Below are 22,161 nucleotides of genomic sequence, written 5' to 3'. Positions count from 1 at the left end.
GGTATGAACGTCGACTTCTCCAACTTCAGATAGCTCCTCTGTCCCTCCCTTCCCCTCCTCCTTCCCAGATCTCCCTCTATCTTCCTGTCTCCACCTATATCCTTCCTTTGTCCCACCCCCGACATCAGTCTGAAGAAGGGTCTCGACCCGAAACGTCACCCATTCCTTCTCTCCCGAGATGCTGCCTGACCTGCTGAGTTACTCCAGCATTTTGTGAATAAATGAACCTTTCCTTGGTCATCGGTGTTGGTTCCGATTTATTCTGTACCTTTTCATACCTCTAGTTTTCCTCTCCCCTGACTCTCAGTCTGAAGAAGGGTCTGGACCCAAAACATCACCTATTCCTTTCGTTCAGAAATGCTGCCTGACCCAGTGAGTCACTCCAGCATATTGTGTCTATCACAAATCTTTAATGCTTAATATACTCACAACATTTGTAACACTCCGTGGATTGACAAGGGAAAATTTGCATTGTTATTAATTAGGAAAAAAGGTGCAATGGCACATGATTTTTTAAGTTCTCACCCAGTGTCATTCATACATGACTAACTAACCCCATTCAAAATTCCCACCCTGTAAAACACTCCACATACCACATCACACTATGTGCATTTGCAGTTCCCTTTTGCATCTACTGCTAAATTCCCAATTCCCTCATTGTGCCACACTCTCGTATCTCATTTTTCCACTCCATCACACTCCCTATTCCCAATTATGATTCACTGCCATAATCAGCCTTCATAATTCCCACTCAGTGCCACACATATTCCCAGTCCCTTCACTGAGCGGATTTCAATTCCATCCTTCTTCCCCTATCCCCTTTTCCATGCCAAATCCTGCTTTTCATCCTGTGCTAGGTTCCCATTCTAGTTCTCTCCTGCTGCTATGTTTGCCTCATATCGGTCTTAAAAATGGACAACTCCTTATTTAAGCTACATAAAGCATAGTCTTTAAGGCGGGCAGAATTTTCACTTCAATGTTATCTTTACTCTCTTTATGCTGTGAAAACAAAAAATAATTTTGAATGAAAAAGCAACAAAACAAAAACCTGTAGAGTGTTGAGCCAAAATATCATTGCAGAAATGTGTGTGTGCTAACAATCTCTGGAAGCCAGTGAACAAACTGCCCTTGTAAGAGCCATTTACGCTTAAATTAGTTACTGTTATTATATTATGGCCATGTTTAATATATCTAGTTTCTATTTGTCTGTACTTTGGAAGGTGGGATTTGATACGTAGAGGGGCGTGTCTACAACTGAGGAGGCTAGCATAGCCACAGAGATTGGTGGTCAGTTTAGTCTCGGAGGATGGAGAGAAAACAGTTTTTTACTACACGATATCAACCACATGGCAACGACCACACAGTGACGACCACACGGTCACGACTGTGTTGCTTGAAGAGGAAGCAGTTGACAAGAATGACAAGTTATGAATTATTCTTTTGCTTTGTGCTACTTTAATAAAGACCAATTAATCAAGAAACAGCGTTTGGAAGATTCTTTTTTGCTATCTTAGAGTGTGGTGTGTGCGTAAGCTATATCTCCACCACATCCCCGAGAAGTAATGGCTATCGAAGTTGGACTTTGAGAAGGTACAGAAACTGCCATTACATTTAAGGAAAAAAATTGATCTACGAGCGGATAAGTAAAATCCGATTCAACAGTGGAACTGAAGAAGAAGCTGAATCTCTGACAGAGATTAGAGCTGAAATCCTGGAACAAAGAATCTGCCGGTCGCAAGCAAATTGACAAGGTCTGCACCTGGATCATTGGAAGATTGAAGACTTCATTGACCGGGTACCGTGAGTGGACGACTGTTTAGTCGTATTTGTGGCTAAGAACTTCAAGTGTAAAAGCCTGTGGGAACATTCTAAAGAAGTACTGAGAACAGTAAGAAGCTTGTTTATGCTACTTGAAGATCAGCGGCCAGTGCTGAGTATATAACCTTGAATATAACGATGTTGTGAACTTCAACAAGATAAGGTGTACTCAGCTAGCGATTGTTTAGGATAGATACTGGCAAGAAGACCTTCATAACCTTGAAAGTAATGAGGTGTTTTGAAGAAATACCAGTTCGGTTTTGAATTCTTCTGGTGCTTATAGAACATTGCGATATAACATTGGAACATTGCACCAATTCATCATGGATCTTCCAGCAGGTAAGCATGAAGAAGAACCGCCGCAGGAGGGAGATGCGGAGCCAAAATCAAGGATATGAGAAGAGAAACGTCAAGCTCACTGAGAAGGGAAAGGCAGCCTACCTGGAAAGATGCCAGAAGGATAGAGCCAAGTCGTGGAAGCAGGTCATCAAGTCAATTGAATACCAGAAGGAACTAATCAGATGAGAATGCGAGGAGAGTACAATCTAATCTCAATAGTCAATAGTCAATTTTATTTGTCACATACACATAAATGTGCAGTGAAATGAAAGATTACTCACAGTCCAACAATAAGAGCAATAAAAATAAGCAATAACACACACAATCATAAACCAACACCAAACAAAAAGAAACATCCATCACAGTGAGTCTCCTCCAGTCACCTCCTCACTGTGATGGAAGGCCAGAATGTCTTTTCTCTTCCCCTGCCGATCGATTACTCGGCCTCTGCCAAGAGGTTGGAGAAAAACAACACTCAATACTGAGTTTACAACTACCTGAGGAGCAACATGAAAGGCACATCGTGGTTCAAAGAAAGGATGCAACTTTTCGACGGTTTCATGGCAGACGCGGAGAAGTGGTTGTCTGAAATCGTAGCCCGAACATTGCACTCTGAAGTGGGAGAAGCTATGCCACAAGCTGTTGAAGTGGGAGAAGAAATGACACCTCAGGATAGTGTCTCGAACGATTCAACACGAAGATCAAGACATAAACCTGGTTCTGTAGCCAGTTCAACTCCAATGGTCTCTGCTCAAATGGACACTGAAGCTTGAGATGACTGCTCTCTCGCTAGAAGCTGGCGCCTTGGAGAAAAATATGAGATTGAGGAACGAGAAGAACAGCTGAGCCAACAGCTGAAAAGACAAGCAGAACAGCTGAAGAGGGAGGTTGAGGAACGAGAAGAACTGCTGAAGAGGGAGGCTGAGGAACGAGATGAACAGCTGAAGAAAGAGGCTGAGGAACAAAAAAGGCAGTTGAGGAAGGAGAAGAAACGGTTGGAAATAGCCACGAAGCTGGCAGTTGCCGGAGCAAGGAGGGACATACTGGAAGGCCAAAGATCAAAATACGCCTCGAGAATATCTCAGAAGAAGAGTTCCTTAGTCCAAGAAGGAGCTACAAAACTGGAAACAGCAGCTAAAGTCAACCAACAGCCATAGCCAGTCTGGTCTCGTGACGCAGAACTGGCACTAAGTGGATGGGCGACAAAACCTCACCTAAGCAACCAGTGCCAGACCAAAGCAACCGGGTGCTAGACCATCTGCGCCCAGCCAAGGATCTCAAAATAAATTCTATGAATTGGTGAGGAATCAAACGAGAATCAGCGAGCTCCTAGCTCAACAAAATCTCTCTTCCACTTTACCCCCAATGGAAATTCCTAAGTATGACAGTGATCCTTTACAATATGAAACTTTCATAATAGCGTTTGAAGAAGGAGTGGAAATGAAAACTACTAGTGACAGAGATCGCATACGATTTCTGGAGCAATACACAAGCAGATATTCAAAGCAGCTTGTTAAAAGTTGTCGACATTTGCCCGAGGTTGAGGGCTATCGAACGGCAAGAGAATTGCTTGAAGAGCATTTTGGTAACGAATCGAAGATTGCTAATGCATACATGAAGAAGGTCTTCGCTTGGTCAGTTATCAAGGCAGAAGATGTGAAGGTGTTGCATGAGCTTGCGATATTTCTTAGGGGTTGTTGTAATTCGATGAGAAACATCAACTATATGGAAGAAATGAATGTCGTTAGTAATATGAGGGCTATTATTCTGAAACTGCCCTTAAGGCTTAGAGAAAAGTGGAAAGATAAAGCATGTCTGATGCAGGAAGATGAAGACAGAGACCATGCTCCCTGACCTGGTGGATTTCATGGAAAGGGAAGTATGGTTAATGTCAAATCTACGCCATGGGAATATTCAAGATCCTAAACCAGTAACTGTCAAAGGTTCTACCTTTACTAAAACCAAGGGAAGACCAGGACCTAAGGAAAGCAGTTTTACTGCCGCTGTAATACCCGTAGAAACGAAAGGCGGAATGAAAAGAGATGCATCTACCATTAGGCCACAAGGTTATTGTATGTCGTGTAATGAAGTTGGTCACACCATAAGGTGGCGTCGAAAATTCAAGAAGAAGGAATATAAAGAAAAGATGGACTTCTTAAAGGAGAAGAGAATCTGTTATGGATGTTTGAAGAAAGGACTCATAGTTAAAGACTGCAGGAGTCGGATAGCTTGTAATGTGTGCAAACAAGATCATCCTGAATTACTTCACAGAAGAATACGGAGGGGAAGCCAGAGCAAATAGAACAAAAGGAGAAGCCAGCTACGAGTGATGTTGTTACCTTACCTCAGATAAATGCGCATAGTTAGAAACCTGCATTTTCTCCATCTTACAAGTACAGGTAAGGAGCAGCAAGGGGAATCCAGTGTTGCAAACATACACATTTTTGGATCATGGAAGTTTGGCTACCTTTTGCACAGAAAGCTTGATGAGAAGGCTGGACATTACAAGAGAAAAGGTTAAGATGCTCCTGAATACCATAAATGATGAAAAATGATGTGATAGTCATCATATCACAAGTATGGAAATATCTAGTCTGGAGGAAGGCAATTTTATACAAATATCTGATGTGATTACACGAGACAATGCCCGTTTCTCATCCAAATACACCTAAGCAAGAAGACTTAAGACAATGGCCTTACTTGAAGGATGTCAAGACACCTAAAATAAATTCTGGTATCGACCTACTTATCGGAACGAATGCTTTGAAGGCATTGGAACCCAAGGAGTTTGTCAGCAGTCAAGGGGATGGACCATTTGCTGTGAGGACCCGACTCAGATGGGGTATCTATGGCTCCTTGAGAAGGATCAAAAAAGGCAGGAAAAGGAATAACTACCCTGCTGCTGCCGTCAATCGAATATCTACTGTAAATCTAGAAGAGTTGTTGATCAAGCAATACAATCACTACTTCAATAAAAGAACTAACAAGGAATTAGAAGAAATGTCCAGACGGTAGTGCAGCGGTAGAGTTGCTGCTTTACAGCGAATGCAGCGCCGGAGACTCAGGTTCGATCCTGACTACGGGTGCTGCACTGTAAGGAGTTTGTACGTTCTCCCCGTGACCTGCGTGGGTTTTCTCCGAGATCTTCGGTTTCCTCCCACACTCCAAAGACGTACAGGTATGTAGGTTAATTGGCTGGGTAAATGTTTAAAAAAAAATTGTCCCTAGTGGGTGTAGGATAGTGTTAGTGTACGGGGATCACTGGGCGGCACGGACTTGGAGGGCCGAAAAGGCCTGTTTCCGGCTGTATATATATGATATGATATGAAGAGGTAAAGTTCTTGAGTATTATGAATCACTCAGGAACAGTCATGTTCAGAATGACACTATTGTCTAGGCTTACCTTTCAAACAAGGCAGTTAGTCTGCCGAATAACTGTTGCATTGCAGAGCAATGCATTCAGAATCTGAAACGCAAGTTTGGAAAGAATACAACATTTCATGATGCATATACATCTTTCCTCACAGATGATTGATAATGGTTATGCTGAAAGGATACCAGAAGACCAGCTGACTCGAAGTGATGGAGAACTTTGGTACGTTCCTCATCACGGGGTGTATCACTCAAAGAAAGGAACTTTAAGAGTTGTTTTTGACTGTGCTGCAGTTTTTAAGGGTAAATCACTTAACTGTCAACTGCTGCAGGGTCCAGACCTAACGAACTCACTCATCAGAGTTCTCATCAGATTGAGACAAGAACCGGTGGCTTTGATGGCGGATATCAAGGCTTTTATATGACAATAAAACACTCTTGACTCTTGACACTATCCTCAGTTCAATTACAGTCTGTTCTTAGTGGGCAAGGTAAATTATTACCTGTTCTGATCCTTGTATCATTCAGTCAGTAATCGCTGGTGACCACTGACATGCTTATCAAATTGTGTCTGTGTGGACTTTGCATATTCTCGCTGTGACCGCGTGAATTTTCTCTGGCTGCTCCAGTTTCCTCTCTCATCCCAAAGGCGTGTGGGTAGGAGGTTAAATGGCCTCTGTACAATTTCCCCTAGAGTGCAGGAAGTGCGTGACAACGTGGGACAACATAGAACTTGTGTGAATGGCTGATCAATGGTCAGTGTGGACTCGTCGGGCTGAAGGGCCTGTTTCCATGCTGTATCTCTAAACTAAACAAATCATGAGGAATTATGGACAACGATGATGAACAAGGTGAATGATAAACATGATGAATGATGCAGAATGATGTTGGATTGCGGTGAATAATAATGAAAGATGAAAAGCAAGTGATGATGATTGTGGATAAATCCAACAATACAGAGGAGAGGATATTTCTGCTCTCTCAACATAATCTCCAAATCAAATATAATTGCATCACCTTTTGGGTGCCATGCTTTCACTTGTCAAGTATCCATGGCCATGGAATACTTTCCCTAACTTAACACTTCTCTAGTTTTACCACATTCCATAAAACCTCTCGTTTTGTCTTTTTAGTTTTGTTTTAAAGATACAGCGCTGAAACAGGCCCTTTGGCCCACCGAGTCCGCACCGACCAGCGATCCCCACACATTAACACTATCCCACACTCGGGACAATTTTTTACATTTATACCAAGCTAAATTAACTTATGAACCTGTACGTCTTTGGAGCGTAGGATGAAACCGAAGTTCTCGTAGAAAACCCACGCAGGTCACATGGAGAACGTACAAACTCCGAACAGACAGCACCCACAGCTCGGAGCGAATCCGGGTCTCTGGCACTGTAAATGCTGTGAGGCAGCAACTCTACCGCTGCGCCACCGTGCTGCCCTTTGACTGAACAATTGGCCATAAGCCCTATTTGTTGGATAATATTCCTGTGAAAGGCCATGGAGATTTTGCTATGTTGAAGATAATATAGAAAATACAATTTAAATAAAAGCAGAAAGTGCTGAAAACTCTTATCAGGTCAGGTAGCATTTGTAGAAAGAGAAAGACTGGGATAGAAATTCAAATGAACATCAGTTGGTAGTGACTTGATGCAGAAGACAAAGTGGCTGAGATCTTTCCTCAAAAATGGACATGAGAGTGTACAGCATTTTTTGCTTTTATTTCAATTTTTCAACAATTGTTGAAATCTGCATTCACAAATGTGGTGTTGTTGACAGCTGGATTTCCAAATTGGGGAAAGATTAATAGTAGGAGATGCATGATTTCTTATTTTCTCACTTTAAGGCCTGGTGCCACTGGGGATCAATGAGTTATACTTATTTAGATTAGATTATTTATCTTCAGTCTGAAGAAGGGTCTCGACCCGAAACGTCACCCATTCCTTCTCTCCTGAGATGCTGCCTGACCTGCTGAGTTACTCCAGCATTTTGTGAATAAATACCTTCGATTTGTACCAGCATCTGCAGTTATTTTCTTATAAGATTAATAGTAGTATCTGTTCACAGAGTTAGAAGAATGAATGATCGTGTTGGGAGGCAGGGAGTGCAACTGTATGTGGAACACAAGGCAGACATGAACAATTTGACCAAATGGTCTGTTTCTCAGTTTTAAATAGTTTATTATACTTGCATGATCACTGACACAATGTTATTAGTGAATAATACCAGTGCTGCCAGTGATACAGAGTTGTGCAGGAAATATAAATGTGTGAAGGAGGTTGGTTATTACTTTGTCAACTAAAGCCGTTTTGCAAGTTGGCAAGGAGGACAATTGGTACTATGTCCTCTGGTGTTGTGTAGGAGATTTTGGCTGCCATTGTGCAACTCCATCTAGCAGTTATCATGTCAGCACAGTGCCCAAAAGGCATACTAACACCCTAAGTTCTCATTCAGCTGGCATATGGAGTTATACTTATTTAGATTAGATTATTTATTGTCACGTGTACAGATACAGTGAAATGCTTGTTCTGCATGCTATTCAATCAAATCATACTATACATGACTTCAATAGATGTGTAGGAAGGAACTGCAGATACTGGTTTAAACCGAAGATAGACACAAGAAGCTGGAGTAACTCAGCGGGTCGGACAGCATCTCTGGAGAAGAGGAATAGTTGACGTTTCGGGCCGAGATCATTCTTCAGACTGAGTGTCGGGGAAGGGTAACAATGGTGTTATCTATGAGCCAAGAATCAGATATGTTCACATGAGATTCGCATTAAATGATGTTCGATACTGTGAATGAACTATTTTTACGGACCACACTGTCCATCAGATGGCAAGCTTGATGGCAGCTCGCCAATGGCCAATAACGTGCTGCAAAAGAGTGAGAGCATCATCAAAATAAACCTAAGGGTCTTTAGTATCCTAAAGGCCCTGTCCCAGTCAGGCATTTTTTAAGGCGACTGTCATAGTCGTAGCAGGTGACCGAAAAACCGGTGACTGAACCCACCCGACGACAATGTCTACGACAAGCTACAACAACCTACCACCTAGTCGACGTCAAGCTACGGCAAGCTACCGACAACGGGCGACTCAAACGTCACATGTAGAACGTCCACCTATGACCGGACCTACGACCGCACCTACGACAACCCACGATGACACCTACGACAACCTACCACCACCGAGGCAACAACCTACGACAACCGAAGTCAACCTATGTCCACCCGCGACAAGCTACGACAAGCTATGACCCTGAAGACTGAAGACAATTGAAGACAATTCACATGTCACCCACTTTCCCTATAAAAGGGGGTGTAGGTAGGGTTTCCAATCATTCTGCATCGTGACTATTTGAAAGTTATGCCATGAGAAACCACTCTGAAATACAATAACCATCCATCAATCTTCCGTCAAAATGTCAAGAATTTCCTTTATTGATATACAAACAAAAGTTTTAAAAAAAGGTTGATAAGAACATACAACAGTGCATACAAAAATATTGTAATAAACTTCAATAAACTTCAATAAACTTCAAACTTTAAAATTCAAACTTTAAACAGAATACAAGTGCAAAAACATACAAAACCTAACATCATTTATGGACACATTACACTGATGGATGATCAGATCAAGTCCACACTTGGAATTCGCCGAAGTCAGCACCGGCGACAACCTTAATCACCTGGCGACAACCTACTTCACCAGGTGACAACCTTAATCACCTGGCGACAACCTACGACAGCGCCCACGTCAGGAGACGTCAAGCTACGCTCATTGGCGTCAAACCAACAGTCGCTGAAAAATCTCAAGCCTTCACAAAATCCAGCGACGACCAGAAAAACGCTACGACTCTTTAGACCTGGGACAGGGCCTTAAATACACTACTATCAGAACTAAGGATCAGTACTCCAAAGACGTACAGGTATGTAGGTTAATTGACTGGGTAAATGTAAAAAATTGTCCCTAGTGGGTGTAGGATAGTGTTAATGTGCGGGGATCGCTGGGCGGCGCGGACTTGGTGGGCCGAAAAGGCCTGTTTCCGCGCTGTATATATATGATATGATATGATATGTGAAAGCAAGATGATCATTGTTGCTATCACAAATATCAAAAGCCTATTGATTAGGCAATTTTTTTCAGTGTATTGCTCTTGAGAATTAGAACCATTTTCCAGAGTGGAATGCAATTATGATAATCTTAGTTCAAATTCGATCAACACTTGGGTTAGCAAATTGCACTAAGGACTGATGCATCATACGATACTGTTCCCTATGCATGAGATTTGAGATGGAGGTCACCCCTACCCTACAACCCATTTCCTACATATCTCGGGGTGAAACTAGATCGGCAGCTGACCTACAAGCAACACCTTGAAGCTCTCCGTGCTAAAGTCTCGGCACGGAACAACCTCCTGCGTTGCTTCGCCGGATCGTCATGGGGCGCCGGGACATCTACTCTTCGAACCAGTGCTCTTGCACTCGTGTACAGCGCCGCTGAGTACGCCGCCCCAGCATGGTGCCGCAGCGCTCATACCAGCAAGCTAGACGCCACCCTCAACGATACCATGCGGATCATCACTGGCTGCCTATGCCCAACCCCGACGGATCTCCTGGTATTGCACCCGCCAAGCCTCGCAGAGAGTTCTTCACTCATAGGCTGGTGTTAAAGGCCGCATCGGACGACAACATCCTTTGCACCACCTCGCCCAGGATTCACAGCAACCAGGACCTCAACGCCTGTCATCTCGTCGCCCTTTCTCCCGTCATGCAGCGACCCTCTGTGGCTCCGGTTTCAACATACTAGGAGCATGGAGAACCAGCTGGGAACAGACATCGCGACTTCCTCAATTCACTGTCGCACCGAACACCACAGCCCCACCCGGCTCGGACAAGCCCCGCAAAGAGTGGGTCACCCTGAACCGGCTCCCCACAGGGGTCGACCGGCTCAATGACAACATGCATCGTTGAGGGTTGCGTCCATCAGCAGCCTGCGTGTGTGGAGCAGACCAGCAAACAGCGCAGCACGGCATTTTTGACTGCACTGTCCTCCGTCCCCCTGGTGGAGGGGTAGACCTCACGGTCCTTGACAACAGCACATTGCACAGGCTACAGGGCCTGGAGGGCGTTACATAACTTCTGCTGCCTCAAACGCAAGAAGAAGATGCAGGGAAATTAGTTCATATGGTGGTGAGTATCATGGGATATCTCGTAACAACCAAGTTTGTGTAGTCCAGCTGCAATGTAAGTGGAAACCTGAGAGACCCCAGCCTGACAGTGGGAATCCATTTCAAGTAAATTCCCCTTAATGTTAATATTTCCCTTTGTTGCTTCACGCCCGTCACCAATCCAGATTACAATTCTCAAATGGTCGTCAACCCTACTCACTAATCTCCCAAACCACAAGCCCCAAACTGCTAGTTTCTGCTCACTCCCAGTTCCTAAACCCGAGGACTCAAAATGTAAATCTCTTTCAGTCCACAAGTGACCCAGTGCAACCTCCGATGAAGTTATTTGACCCTGCTCCCCTTAGACCCAGCCATCTCCACCTGACAACTCAATCTGAAGACTTGGCCCAACCTGAAACCCAATGGCCAGGCATCTTTTCACCCGTCTGGCTCCGAGTACAGTCCTTACTAGCTAACGTCCTTGGTACTGTCAGCAATGACAGAATGTGCAAATTTAAGCAAAAGGCAATCATTGTGCCAACATTTCAGCAGTACCATGAACTTTTACTTGACATCTATGGGGGCCGAGGAATTTCTAGGATAAATCCAACCACGTAACAAAATGTTAATCCAAGCTCATTTGGTGGCAGCATCACTTGTTGCAGACAGTTGTGGGTTCAATCCCCACATCAGGCTTCAGCACGCAATCGAGGGGCCATGGGATCTGGCCTTGGCAGAGGTACCATCTTCAGAGTGAGGCCCCCTCCTGCTTCTCAGGTCAACTGAAAGATTCCATGGGATTGGATGGAAGGAGAATTCCCCTGGTCCCTTGGCCAATATTAAGAGAATTTAAAATCATAATGTTTTCTATCATATTCAATCAACTAGGCTCAATTGTAGATCGGGGCAGCAATTTGAACAAAATGCCCTATTCTCTAAAGGGTTGATGTTTCCTTTTGCCTTTAGTTTGATGATTCAATCGATGAGCAGGCATATTATGAGCAGGCATAAGATCTCTGTGCTCAGTGCTTGAGGCTTCAAAAATGGCATACTGCATATTAGCATTTGCCAAGTTAAATAGAGCCTTAGGGTGTATAAGTAGATCCACAGAACAATCTCCAGAGGAAGTAACACTGGCACTCTATGAAGCTGAAATGAGATCACACTTGGAACACAGTGTTCTGCCTTGGTCAATATATCCAGCGAAAGGTATAGCAACATTATAAAGGTTGATTGGATGCAGTTTTAACTCAGTGGGCTATGAAACATATCAGTGATACTAATGAGCTCCTTACACGAACAATCATGTAGCTTTTTTGAAGGACTGTTTTCTCTCTTGAAAACCTAATGGTGGTTCTTAAAAGTAGACTTGAATCCTAAAAATAAAATCAGAAAATTGTCAATGGACTCTGACAGAAGTCTGTGTCTCAAACATTAGCATTTCTGCAGCAGTACTATTTTCCCGATGAGATATTAATCTCTCCTATTAAATTGAAGTAAATGACCCCAGAGCACTGTATTGTTAAGAGCAATGAGTCCCATTCAGTATTCAGGCCAAAGCGTCTTCTTCAAACTCAGATCAATAAAATGCATTATCAGGTCATCATCATACAGGAAATTACCACAAACAGTGCTATGAAAATTGACTTGTCACTCTTATTTTAAGACAACAGCAACAACTTTCATTCATTACAGTTCATTTAATGTAACAGAGCAATTTACAGTTCAAACTAACATTTCCACAGATATTGGGAGGGAAATCTGAGCATGGATGAATTTCTTGCAGAAAGAATGTCTCACAGAAAGACCTGCTTCTAATAACCTGCAGCCTGATTGTGCCCAGAGCACGTTTTCACGGCAAGGATCGAAAAATCTTGATCAGCATGATTTCTAAGTTGGTGCCATTAAAATCGTGCGAGGGAAAAGTCACCAGAATTAGAGGGACGCTGAACTCGCAATGGCTTATTTGGCTGCAGGAGTTTACAGAGACGGAGAGCAGCAAGGCCACGGTGGGATTTATTGGGGGGGGAAAGGCTCTGAAATGTTGTAAATCAACAGTCAACATGATGAATTGGACTTGTTGAGAGATTAGATTCAGATACAGGTCATTCCTAGTTTAAGAATGCCTGACTTTTGCACATCCTGTATGCACATACACACGCTTGAGAGACCAACAGGATTAGTTTGATGGCTGCTTCAGGTGACTTTTCTTAAGACTAGCTTGATTTTTGCCACATTGAAATATGAAGAATACATCCCAGTTACCATGTTGATGTCCATTTGCAAATCCTTCCTAGAGACACACTGCTAGCAGCAATGTTATAACCATCAATATCATTTAAAAACCTTGGCTAGAGTTATATCTTTGTCTAGAGTTAGGCACGGGTTATTGATTGTGGATGATCAGCCATGATCACAATAAATGGTGGTGCTGGCTCAAAGGGCCGAATGGCCTCCTCCTGCACCTATTTTCTATGTTTCTATGTTTCTAAAGAATATTATTACTAGCCCAAGATAGACGGCCTAAATTTATTAACATCAACTTTATGATTGAGTACAACAAAATGTGATTTAAAGCACTTCTCAAGATTATCTTTCCCAATAAGAAAACCCACCTCTGTAGGCATCTTCTGCCTTGTGGGAATTTGGTACGCAGTCATATTTCCAACCTGCGTTTATAGTAGCAAATGGTTATCGGGAATGGAACCATGCCACAATCAGGGGCGGACCTGTAGATGAGTGAGGACAGATTCATTTCAGGAATGAAGAAGCCTAGCACTGATAGCATTGGATCAGCAGAACTCGGTAAGAGCTGGACATCCTAGAAACTGAGCTGAACCATGCAGTGTTAAGAGATGGAAGCAGAAGGCATGGGCTAGTGTAATTGATTGAAAGCTCATCCTGGAGTCTGTAAGCTGTGAACAGTTGCCAGTGAAAGAGATGAATGCATCAGGAATTGCTACCTGGATAGCAAGATCTTATAGATGTCTTGATGTCATGAAATAAGGGCAAGTACTTTTTTTTAGTTTAGTGTGTCTGCTTGCGAAAGGCTACAGTGCGGACCATGCACATGGCAGACGGTCAAACAGACACTGACCTACTTTCTCAGATGACTGATCTGCAATCCTGTACCTTACTTCATTCCAGTTGCTGAATTTCATTAATCACGACTCTTAACAGGATACTGTTCCTTTGAGCAGGAAGTGCCACTCATGTGCATTTAAATCAGTATTTAAATGACCAACAACTCTCTTTAATTCAACTTTTTTGTTCCCATGGGAACTTGCAGTGAGCCCATTACTGCATCCTGATGCAAGCAGCTGCCAGCAGCTTTTGTGTTTCTATTTGCTGGTGCAGATTATCAGAGGTGCATGATGTTTGAGAAGGGGTAGGCACAATGGTTATAAGGAAGACAGACACAAAATGCTGGAGTAAATCAGCAGGACAGTTAGCATCTCTGGATAGATGGAATGGGTGACGTTTCGGGTCGAGACCCTTCTTCAGAAGGGTCAGAAGGAACAAAATTGAAGGGTCAGAAGGAACGAATTCTTCAGAAGGGTCACCCGTTCCTTCTGACCAGAGATGCTGCCTGCCCGCTGAGTACTTCCAGCATTTTGTGCCTTTCTTCGGTGTAAACCAGCATCTTATCCACCGGGTGGCGCCGTACATGGCAGCCTCGCCAATGGCCTGTCTCGTCCCTTTCTTCTTTTGTCGTTTTTAGTCTGTTTTTACTTGTGTGTTTTAGTGTATCTTTAGTTTTTGTTTTATGTAGGGGTGGAGGGGGGGAATGGGTCGGAGGAAACTTTTTTTATCTCTTCCCCGACGGAGATGCAACTTTTTCCATATCGTATCTCCGTTCGCACTGCAGCCTTAATATCGTGGAGCTGGGATCGACTTCGGGAACTCCAACCGCAGGAGCATCGAGCACCCCGATCACGGGAGCCTCAATCGCCCCGATGCGGGGGCTTCGATCGCCCCGACTGCGGATGTTTCGATCGCCCCCGACTGCGGATGTTTCGATTGCCCCGACAGCGGGGGAAAAGGAGGAAAGAAGGAATAAGTTATTTGCCTTCCATCAAGTGGGGAATGTGAGGTCGCCGAAAAAAACAGATGGACGAGCTGCCTGCACTGGTGAGGACTCAGAGGGAGTGCCATGAGTACAATGATCTCAATGTTTGTGGGAACATCGCTCCGTGAGGACATCTAGTGCGAGTGTGGACGGCTTTCTGACTGTTCGGGCGGATAGGGACTGCAGAAAGAGTGACAGCAGTCAGTACAACTCTGGTCACATCACGATGAAGGAGCATGTGTGCGGCCCGGACACCCGGACGTGGGCGGCACGGTAGCGCAGCGGTAGAGTTGCTGCTTTACAGCGAATGCAGCGCCGGAGACTCAGGTTCGATCCTGACTATGGGTGCTGCACTGTAAGGAGTTTGTACGTTCTCCCCGTGACCTGCGTGGGTTTTCTCCGAGATCTTCGGTTTCCTCCCACACTCCAAAGACGTACAGGTATGTAGGTTAATTGGCTGGGTAAAATGTAAAAATTGTCCCTAGTGGGTGTAGGATAGTGTTAATGTACGGGGATCGCTGGGCGGCACGGACTTGGAGGGCCGAAAAGGCCTGTTTCCGGCTGTATATATATGATATGATATGACATTGAACTGATTGCTGTGGGTCCCTGTTTATGCTGTGTGCCCTGGGGATTCTCACATACCACTGTGGTGGTTGTTTAAGTCTATTTATGAATCTTTTTGTAGTTATGTATCTTGTTGCTTTTTTTTTTGTATGACTGTATGGCAAATCAAATTTCACTGTACCTCGGTACAGGTGACAATAAAGTACCATTGAACCATATGCAGTTCCCTCCTACACGTGTTTATAAGGAAGATGGGGGTAGAACTGAATGCATGGTGTGCAGGACTGGTCTGTCTCAAAAGGGGCTGGGTGGTAGGCGTGGAAGTAGGGTGAAAGATAACGATAGATAGTTTGGTTAGGTTGAGAACTAAGGGTCGAAGGTTGAGGAAATGGTATTAAGATGGGAGTAAAGGATAAAGGTGGTGAGGTGGGAGTGATGTCAATTTTAAGAGAGCGTTGGGGTGGGGGTTGTGGTGAGATTAAGGTTAAGGTGAATAGAGGTGGAGATGAAGGTTAAAAGTAGAAATGGACAATAGTTTAGTGGATGGGATGGAGGAGTGAAGGATGAGAGGTGGGCTGTACCTGGCCTTAAGATTGTGAGTAGGATGTAATCAGAGTTAAGGATGAGAAGTGTTGTGGGAATTAGGGTTAGGAGTGGGATTTAGGAAAGGTCTGAGTGTTAAGCAGCGGTAAAGTTAAAGATCTGAGTTAGATAGAGTCAGGGTTAGCAATGGGTGGCGGTGTGGGGATTAGTGTTAGGATTGGAAATAGGAATAGACTAATGGGTTAGGAGGTAGTTTGGATAGGGTTAAAGCTATGATTAGGGTGGGAGGTTGGAATACATTAAGGGTTAGGGGTAGGTGGGAATCAGGGTTGCTGAGCCAGCGTGAACACGACGAGAATGAGAATCTCCACTCCAATCTCCGAGAATGAGAACAGCAGATTGAATGAAAGCCACAGTCCTAGAAATGTCTCCTACATTTAGTGTTGCTGCAATCCTTTATACACTTCCACTCTCCACAGCAATCTACTTGCCCTTATGCCGGGCTAACAGGCTTATTACTGATAATCAATTAGTGTCCTTGGCGCTAGGTGGCCTCATTAGTGCTGATCTAACTGTTTTACAGTGTGTTTGACCTTTATTCTTTAATAGTGCCCAACAGAGATGTCTGGTGCTGACATTCTCATTCCCATGAGCAATGTACGATCAGTTAGCCTTGACTGAAGCCCATTGTATCTAAACACCCCAGGCAACCTGTGTATAAACCTTCTCATTTCTCCTGCTGCAGTTGGCAAAACACCCCAAATGTAGAACATGAGAGGAATAGATCGGGTAGATGCACAGAGTCTCTTGCCCAGGGTAGGGGAATCGAGGACCAGAGGACATAGGTTCAAGGTGAAGGGGAAAAGATTTAATAGGAATCCGAGCGGTAACATTTTCACACAAAGGGTGGTGGTTGTATGGAACAAGCTGCCAGAGGAGGTAGTTGAAGCTGGGACTATCCCATTGTTTAAGAAACAGTTAGACAGGTACATGGATAGGACAGGTTTGGAGGGATATGGACCAAGCGCAAGCAAGCGGGACTAGTGCAGCTGGGACAGTGTTGGCCGGTGTGGGCAAGTAGGGCCGAAGGGCCTGTTTCCACACTGTATCACTCCATGACTTTATGACTATGCATATTTCACCTAAAACTGCTTTAAAATTATCCACAGAGTTCTGATCTGCTTTATTAAAGCAAAGATCCACATATGACCCAAGCACTTATGAAGATATTACTGCATAGCGGTGGGGATGATCCACAATTTGGCACATTTCAATCAATAATTTCCCTTTTTTGACTCATCAAAGGGAGTTGTCAATTGCTGATATAGCTTGAAGCCTAATACATTTGGTAGCAGTCCAAAAACTGCAGCATATCAAAGTTTCCCTCTCCCCGACTCTCAGTCTGAAGATGGGTCTCAACCCGAAACGTCACCTATTCCTTTTCTCTAGCGATGCTGCCTGACCCGCTGAGTGACTTCAGCATTTTGAGTCTATCAAAGAACAGGCCCATCCCATCTCTGAGGTTCAATAACAAAGTATTTACATAGCACCTTCAAAGCAATAAAGGATCCCAAGACATTATACCAGAATATTATCACACAAAAATTGCTGCTGACCTACATGAGGAGATAGAACAATGGATGACTCAAACATTTGATCAAACCAATAGCTGTAAAGACTATTAAACTAGACCTGGGAAACGGAGTGATGTGATTTAGACAATCAGAAAGAGTAATAAACGTAGCCCTGCCATCATCACCCACATCAAGAAAATGTATTTTTTATGCAGAAAGGGAGAGGTTGGTTAGTTTGGCACCTTCTGAACCATGCCAAAGGCTTGAAGAAGGTCACGTCTCCTTAATTATAGTTCTCCCTGCCCTTTGTGGTCTGATAGAAATCAGAAGCTGAGAAATTGCCTTAGCACAAGCTCTGATAAGCTATACTGGAAACATCCATCAACTTACAGCACATTCATTTATTTTGGTAAGTAATCAAATGCAACAAGAACATTAGAAATCGTAACAGGAAGTAGGTCACCTTGTCCTTTGAATGTGCTCTGCCATTTTTTAAAGTTCATGGCTGATCTTCTACCTGACCACTATTTTTCAGCACTATGCCCAAAACCATTGAAGTTGACGAATTGATCTGTTTTGAATGAACACAACAATTGAGACACCCAAAGGCCTGTGGGTAGAAAGGTTCATCGCCTTCTGAGTGAAGAAACAATTGCAGTCCTAATTAGCCTTCTCCTTATGATGAAGCAGTAACCCATGGTCCCATGTTCTTCATTCACGGGAAACATCTTAACCTGGTGTCTTTTAAGAACATTGTATGTTTTATTGAGATCTCATTCTTCTCGACAGGCCTATCTATTTAATCTCTTGTCATAGAGCAAACCTGTTATTTCCTGGAATCAGACTTGTGAATGTCTGTTAAATTCTCCCTTTAGCAAATTACAATTATTTTGCAGTATGGAGACCATATTTATACATAATACTCCACACAGTCTCACCAATGCCTGAAACAATTGTAAATCCTCTTGTAATATAGGCTTACATACTGTTTACACCCTTAATCACAAGCTGCAACTGCATGTTGCCCTGAAGCAACTACTGTGCAAGCACTCCCTTTGAGCTTCAGTGTCACCTAATCTTTCATCAGTTAACAAACAGTCTGTTTTTCTGTTATGTGCATTATCGTGAATAATTTCACACTTCTCCACATTGTATTTCACTGTCAATGTTGTCACTCGCTCAGCTTGCCCATATCCCCTGTAGGCCACCACCTGCAGTTCCTTCCCACACAGGGGAGCGTTGCTACTGAATAAATAGATGTAACAGTGAAGAGAGGGCAAATGGTCAAGTTCCCAGTGCAGTCTAGCTGATTCTAAGGGTTGACATGACTTGGGTGACTTCCCTCCTACATGTAGAATGAGCAACACAGATTGTGGTGTGGCAGAGATCAGCCTGGAATAATCCTGAGGTTAGAAAACTAAAAGTGATCATGATCCTGATCTCCATGGACAAAGCAGTCAATTGTATTTGAGGTTGGAACAGGTCAGCAATCTCAATAGACAATAGACAGTAGACAATAGGTGCAGGGATAGGCCATCCAGCCCTTCGAGCTAGCACCGCCATTCAATGTGATCATGGCTGATCATTCACAATCAGTACCCCATTCCTGCCCTCTCCCTATACCCCCTGACTCTGCTAACATTAAGAGCTCTATCTAGCTCTCGCTTGAAAGCATTCAGAGAATTGGCTTCCACAGCCTTCTGAGGCAGAGAATTCCACAGATTTACAACTCTCTGATCGAAAAAGTCAAAAATTTCACTGAAGACCAAGAGAATGCAGTTGGACTGTTGGTCACTTAAACAATACAAAATCACAGGAAAGACGGTTAGTGAAATATTACTCTGTGAGTCAATAAAAACTGTTGTTTGTCAAAACAGTGATATTGAAAGAGTTATTGTAGATGAATTTTGCCTGTGGCACAACTGTTTTTCTTTTTATGGAATGTTACACCAAACTAAACATTTTGAATTAGAATATAAATCCTGTCCAGAAATGTGGTAATGAATTTGCTGACAGGTGCTAAGGCACCCAAAAACATATGCAAAATGCCTCTTATGCAGTTAGTCCATTCATCGACAGGACAGTACTGGTTTTATTCAATACTTTTGTAACTTTATCAGCATCAGAAACGTGGCGATTGTTGTGTACTGCCGAGGTGAGGTCTGCTGTACGATTTTACCAGATTCTCTGCAAAACAAAGCTTTTCACTGTGCCTAGGTACATGTGCCAATAAAGTATAATTGATTCATTATTTGGAGTTGTTGGATGGAATTCCTCATGCAATGCAGAAGTAAATATCAGGACAGACAAACGAGAGTCAGTAGATGTTGTATACTTAGATTTTCAGAAAGCCTTTGTGTAGGAAAATAACTGCAGATGCTGGTACAAATCAAAGGTATTTATACACAAAATGCTGGAGTAACTCAGCAGGTCAGGCAGCATCTCCGGAGAGAAGGAATGGGTGACGTTTCGGGTCGAGACTGGTCGTTTCGGGTCGGGTCTGAAGAAGGGTCTCGACCTGAAACGTCACCCATTCCTTCTCTCCTGAGATGCTGCCTGATGGGGCTATGGGGAAAAAGCCAGAACAGGGTACTGATTTTGGATGATCAGCCATGATCATATTGAATGATTATTGGCTCGAAGAACCGAATGGCCGACTCCTGACCCTATTTTCTCTGTTTCTAAATTGGAATGGAACTGGTTGGATTGTTCTGAAAATCAACATATGCTCAATGGGCTGAATCACTTCTTTTGTATGAAATAGTATATGAGGAACTGATTCTTGAACGGTACCCAATGGGCACATAGAACCACCTCAGGTTATCCATCTGCTGAATATTAGTCACATAATATCTTCTTTTAATTAAAAATAATACATACTGCTTTTCTGCACTTTTGAAAGTGTGCACTCCAAACTAAAGGTCTCCAACATATGTAGCAAGGAATTCAAAGGAAACCTCCACACCCAGAGAGTCACTGGAACGTGGAACTCAAGACCACGAGAAGTAGTTGAAGCAAAGAGCATTGCTGCATGAGCAGATGAATGCAGGGATTAGTTGAGAGGGTAAAACCGAGTAGAGCTACATTGAGCTGAACCTTCTGTTTTTGTACTGTAAGTTTTGTGCAATTTAGGTATTTATTTTGAATATAAATTAATTGTATGGTAGGTCACGGTTCACTGTGGCAAAACTTACTCTAGACTGTTTCTTAAAGCAGGACTCATTTTCTGCAGAAATGCACCCTAAACAGTGAAGGGCTAAGGAGGATGGATGGCTTTAAGGAGCTGCTTCCTGGTCTGGTCCCTTGCACATCCTGGTTGCTATAGGTTAAGGTTAACTAAAGTGCAGCTGTTATTTATTGTTAACTGTTTCCTGGAGTGGATAACGAAAGGAGGGATTTCACTGCTTTAATGACTCTGTGCCATCACCAGGACTGGCTCCCGGGCAGCAAGGCGGCCCTGTGTGCCTGGATCCAATTTATGTGACTAATGCAAACACTGCATGGAAAAATATATCAAACTCCAAGCTTTCCATCCGAGGCTCTGTGCATGATATTCTTGGCCCACAGCCTGAACTTCCCTTTGATGATGCTGCGTTTTGGCAAGAGAGGGGATGTGCTTCATTTGGCCTGTCTGGTTGCTCCCTTGATATCACAGCCTGTCACAAAGGTGGCCAAAGCATTTATGAAGCAGGTAATTCTGAGGCAGACCAGGGTGTTTATTTGACCCTTCAGAATTGTGCAGGATTCTCCTGGAGTTAATCTCTTGGATTCCTCTTTCATCATTTTGAGTGAAAAATTAATGTGCTCTTTCACTTGTAATTTATTCGTTTAAAATAAGGCTGTTTGGCGCACAGTCAAGCATCTCCAGTCGGGTGAAGGAAAGTCTATCCATTTCTGAATGGCTGGAGAGAGGCTATCCACATTCTGACAGGCTGAAGACAAGAAGACACCATGGATGAGGATGAGATTCCAGTGTCAGGAAACCAAGGTTTCACCAGCGTGTCACCAATTAAACCAATGTTTCACCAGCGTGTCACCAATTAAACCAGTGTATTGGGCAAAATGGCTGGAATTTGGGAGGGGCCGGTGGATCCTGGGTTTATTCCACCAAATATATCCCCAGTCAGAGTTCTCGATCAAGCTGAAAAACAACATTGCAAGCTAAAGTAACTCTGGAAAGGAGAAAAACTGAACCAAAAATGCACAGAAGCTTCATGTTTTAATGTTTCCATTTTAGCGTCTTTCTGTGGTCTGAAGAGATGACTGGCCTCTGACACAGCAACCATTTTGCAAGGGGTCACCCTGACCCTGGTCTGCACTGCTCATGTGTGAAAATGATCATGCTTTGATGATCAGAGGCAGACATGGGGTTCCAATCAGTTTGTAACCTACGTCTCTCTTGTGTGGGTGGGCGAGTTCAGGTCTCGCCTACTGTGGGTTTGGGGAAATAAAACTGCAGGCATTTGAAAATGTTTATCTACTGTCTGGGAATGATAGGATTAGAATCAATGGACATGCATGAGTTATACAAAGGACAAGAGAATGAGATGGAGTAGTGAAGCTGAGCAACAGTTAACAGTTAAAATGATCATCTTAGCTTTTTATTCACAAAATGCTGGAGTAACTCAGCTGGTCAGGCAGCATCTCAGGAGAGAAGGAATGGGTGACGTTTTGGGTCGAAGGGTCTCGACCCAAAACGTCGCC

At 43.5% G+C, this 22,161-nt stretch overlaps 1 protein-coding gene across 2 annotated transcripts in view; it reads right to left on the bottom strand.

The window, feature by feature from the left end:
* The window catches only part of creb3l1 (cAMP responsive element binding protein 3-like 1), a 121,790-nt gene that overhangs the window by 27,433 nt on the left and 72,196 nt on the right, over positions 1-22,161 (bottom strand). The window lies entirely within an intron of this gene.

This window comes from Rhinoraja longicauda, chromosome 18 (assembly GCF_053455715.1).
Source record: "Rhinoraja longicauda isolate Sanriku21f chromosome 18, sRhiLon1.1, whole genome shotgun sequence".
Taxonomy (NCBI): Eukaryota; Metazoa; Chordata; class Chondrichthyes; order Rajiformes; family Arhynchobatidae; genus Rhinoraja; species Rhinoraja longicauda.
This window is presented reverse-complemented; position numbering and strand designations above follow the sequence as displayed.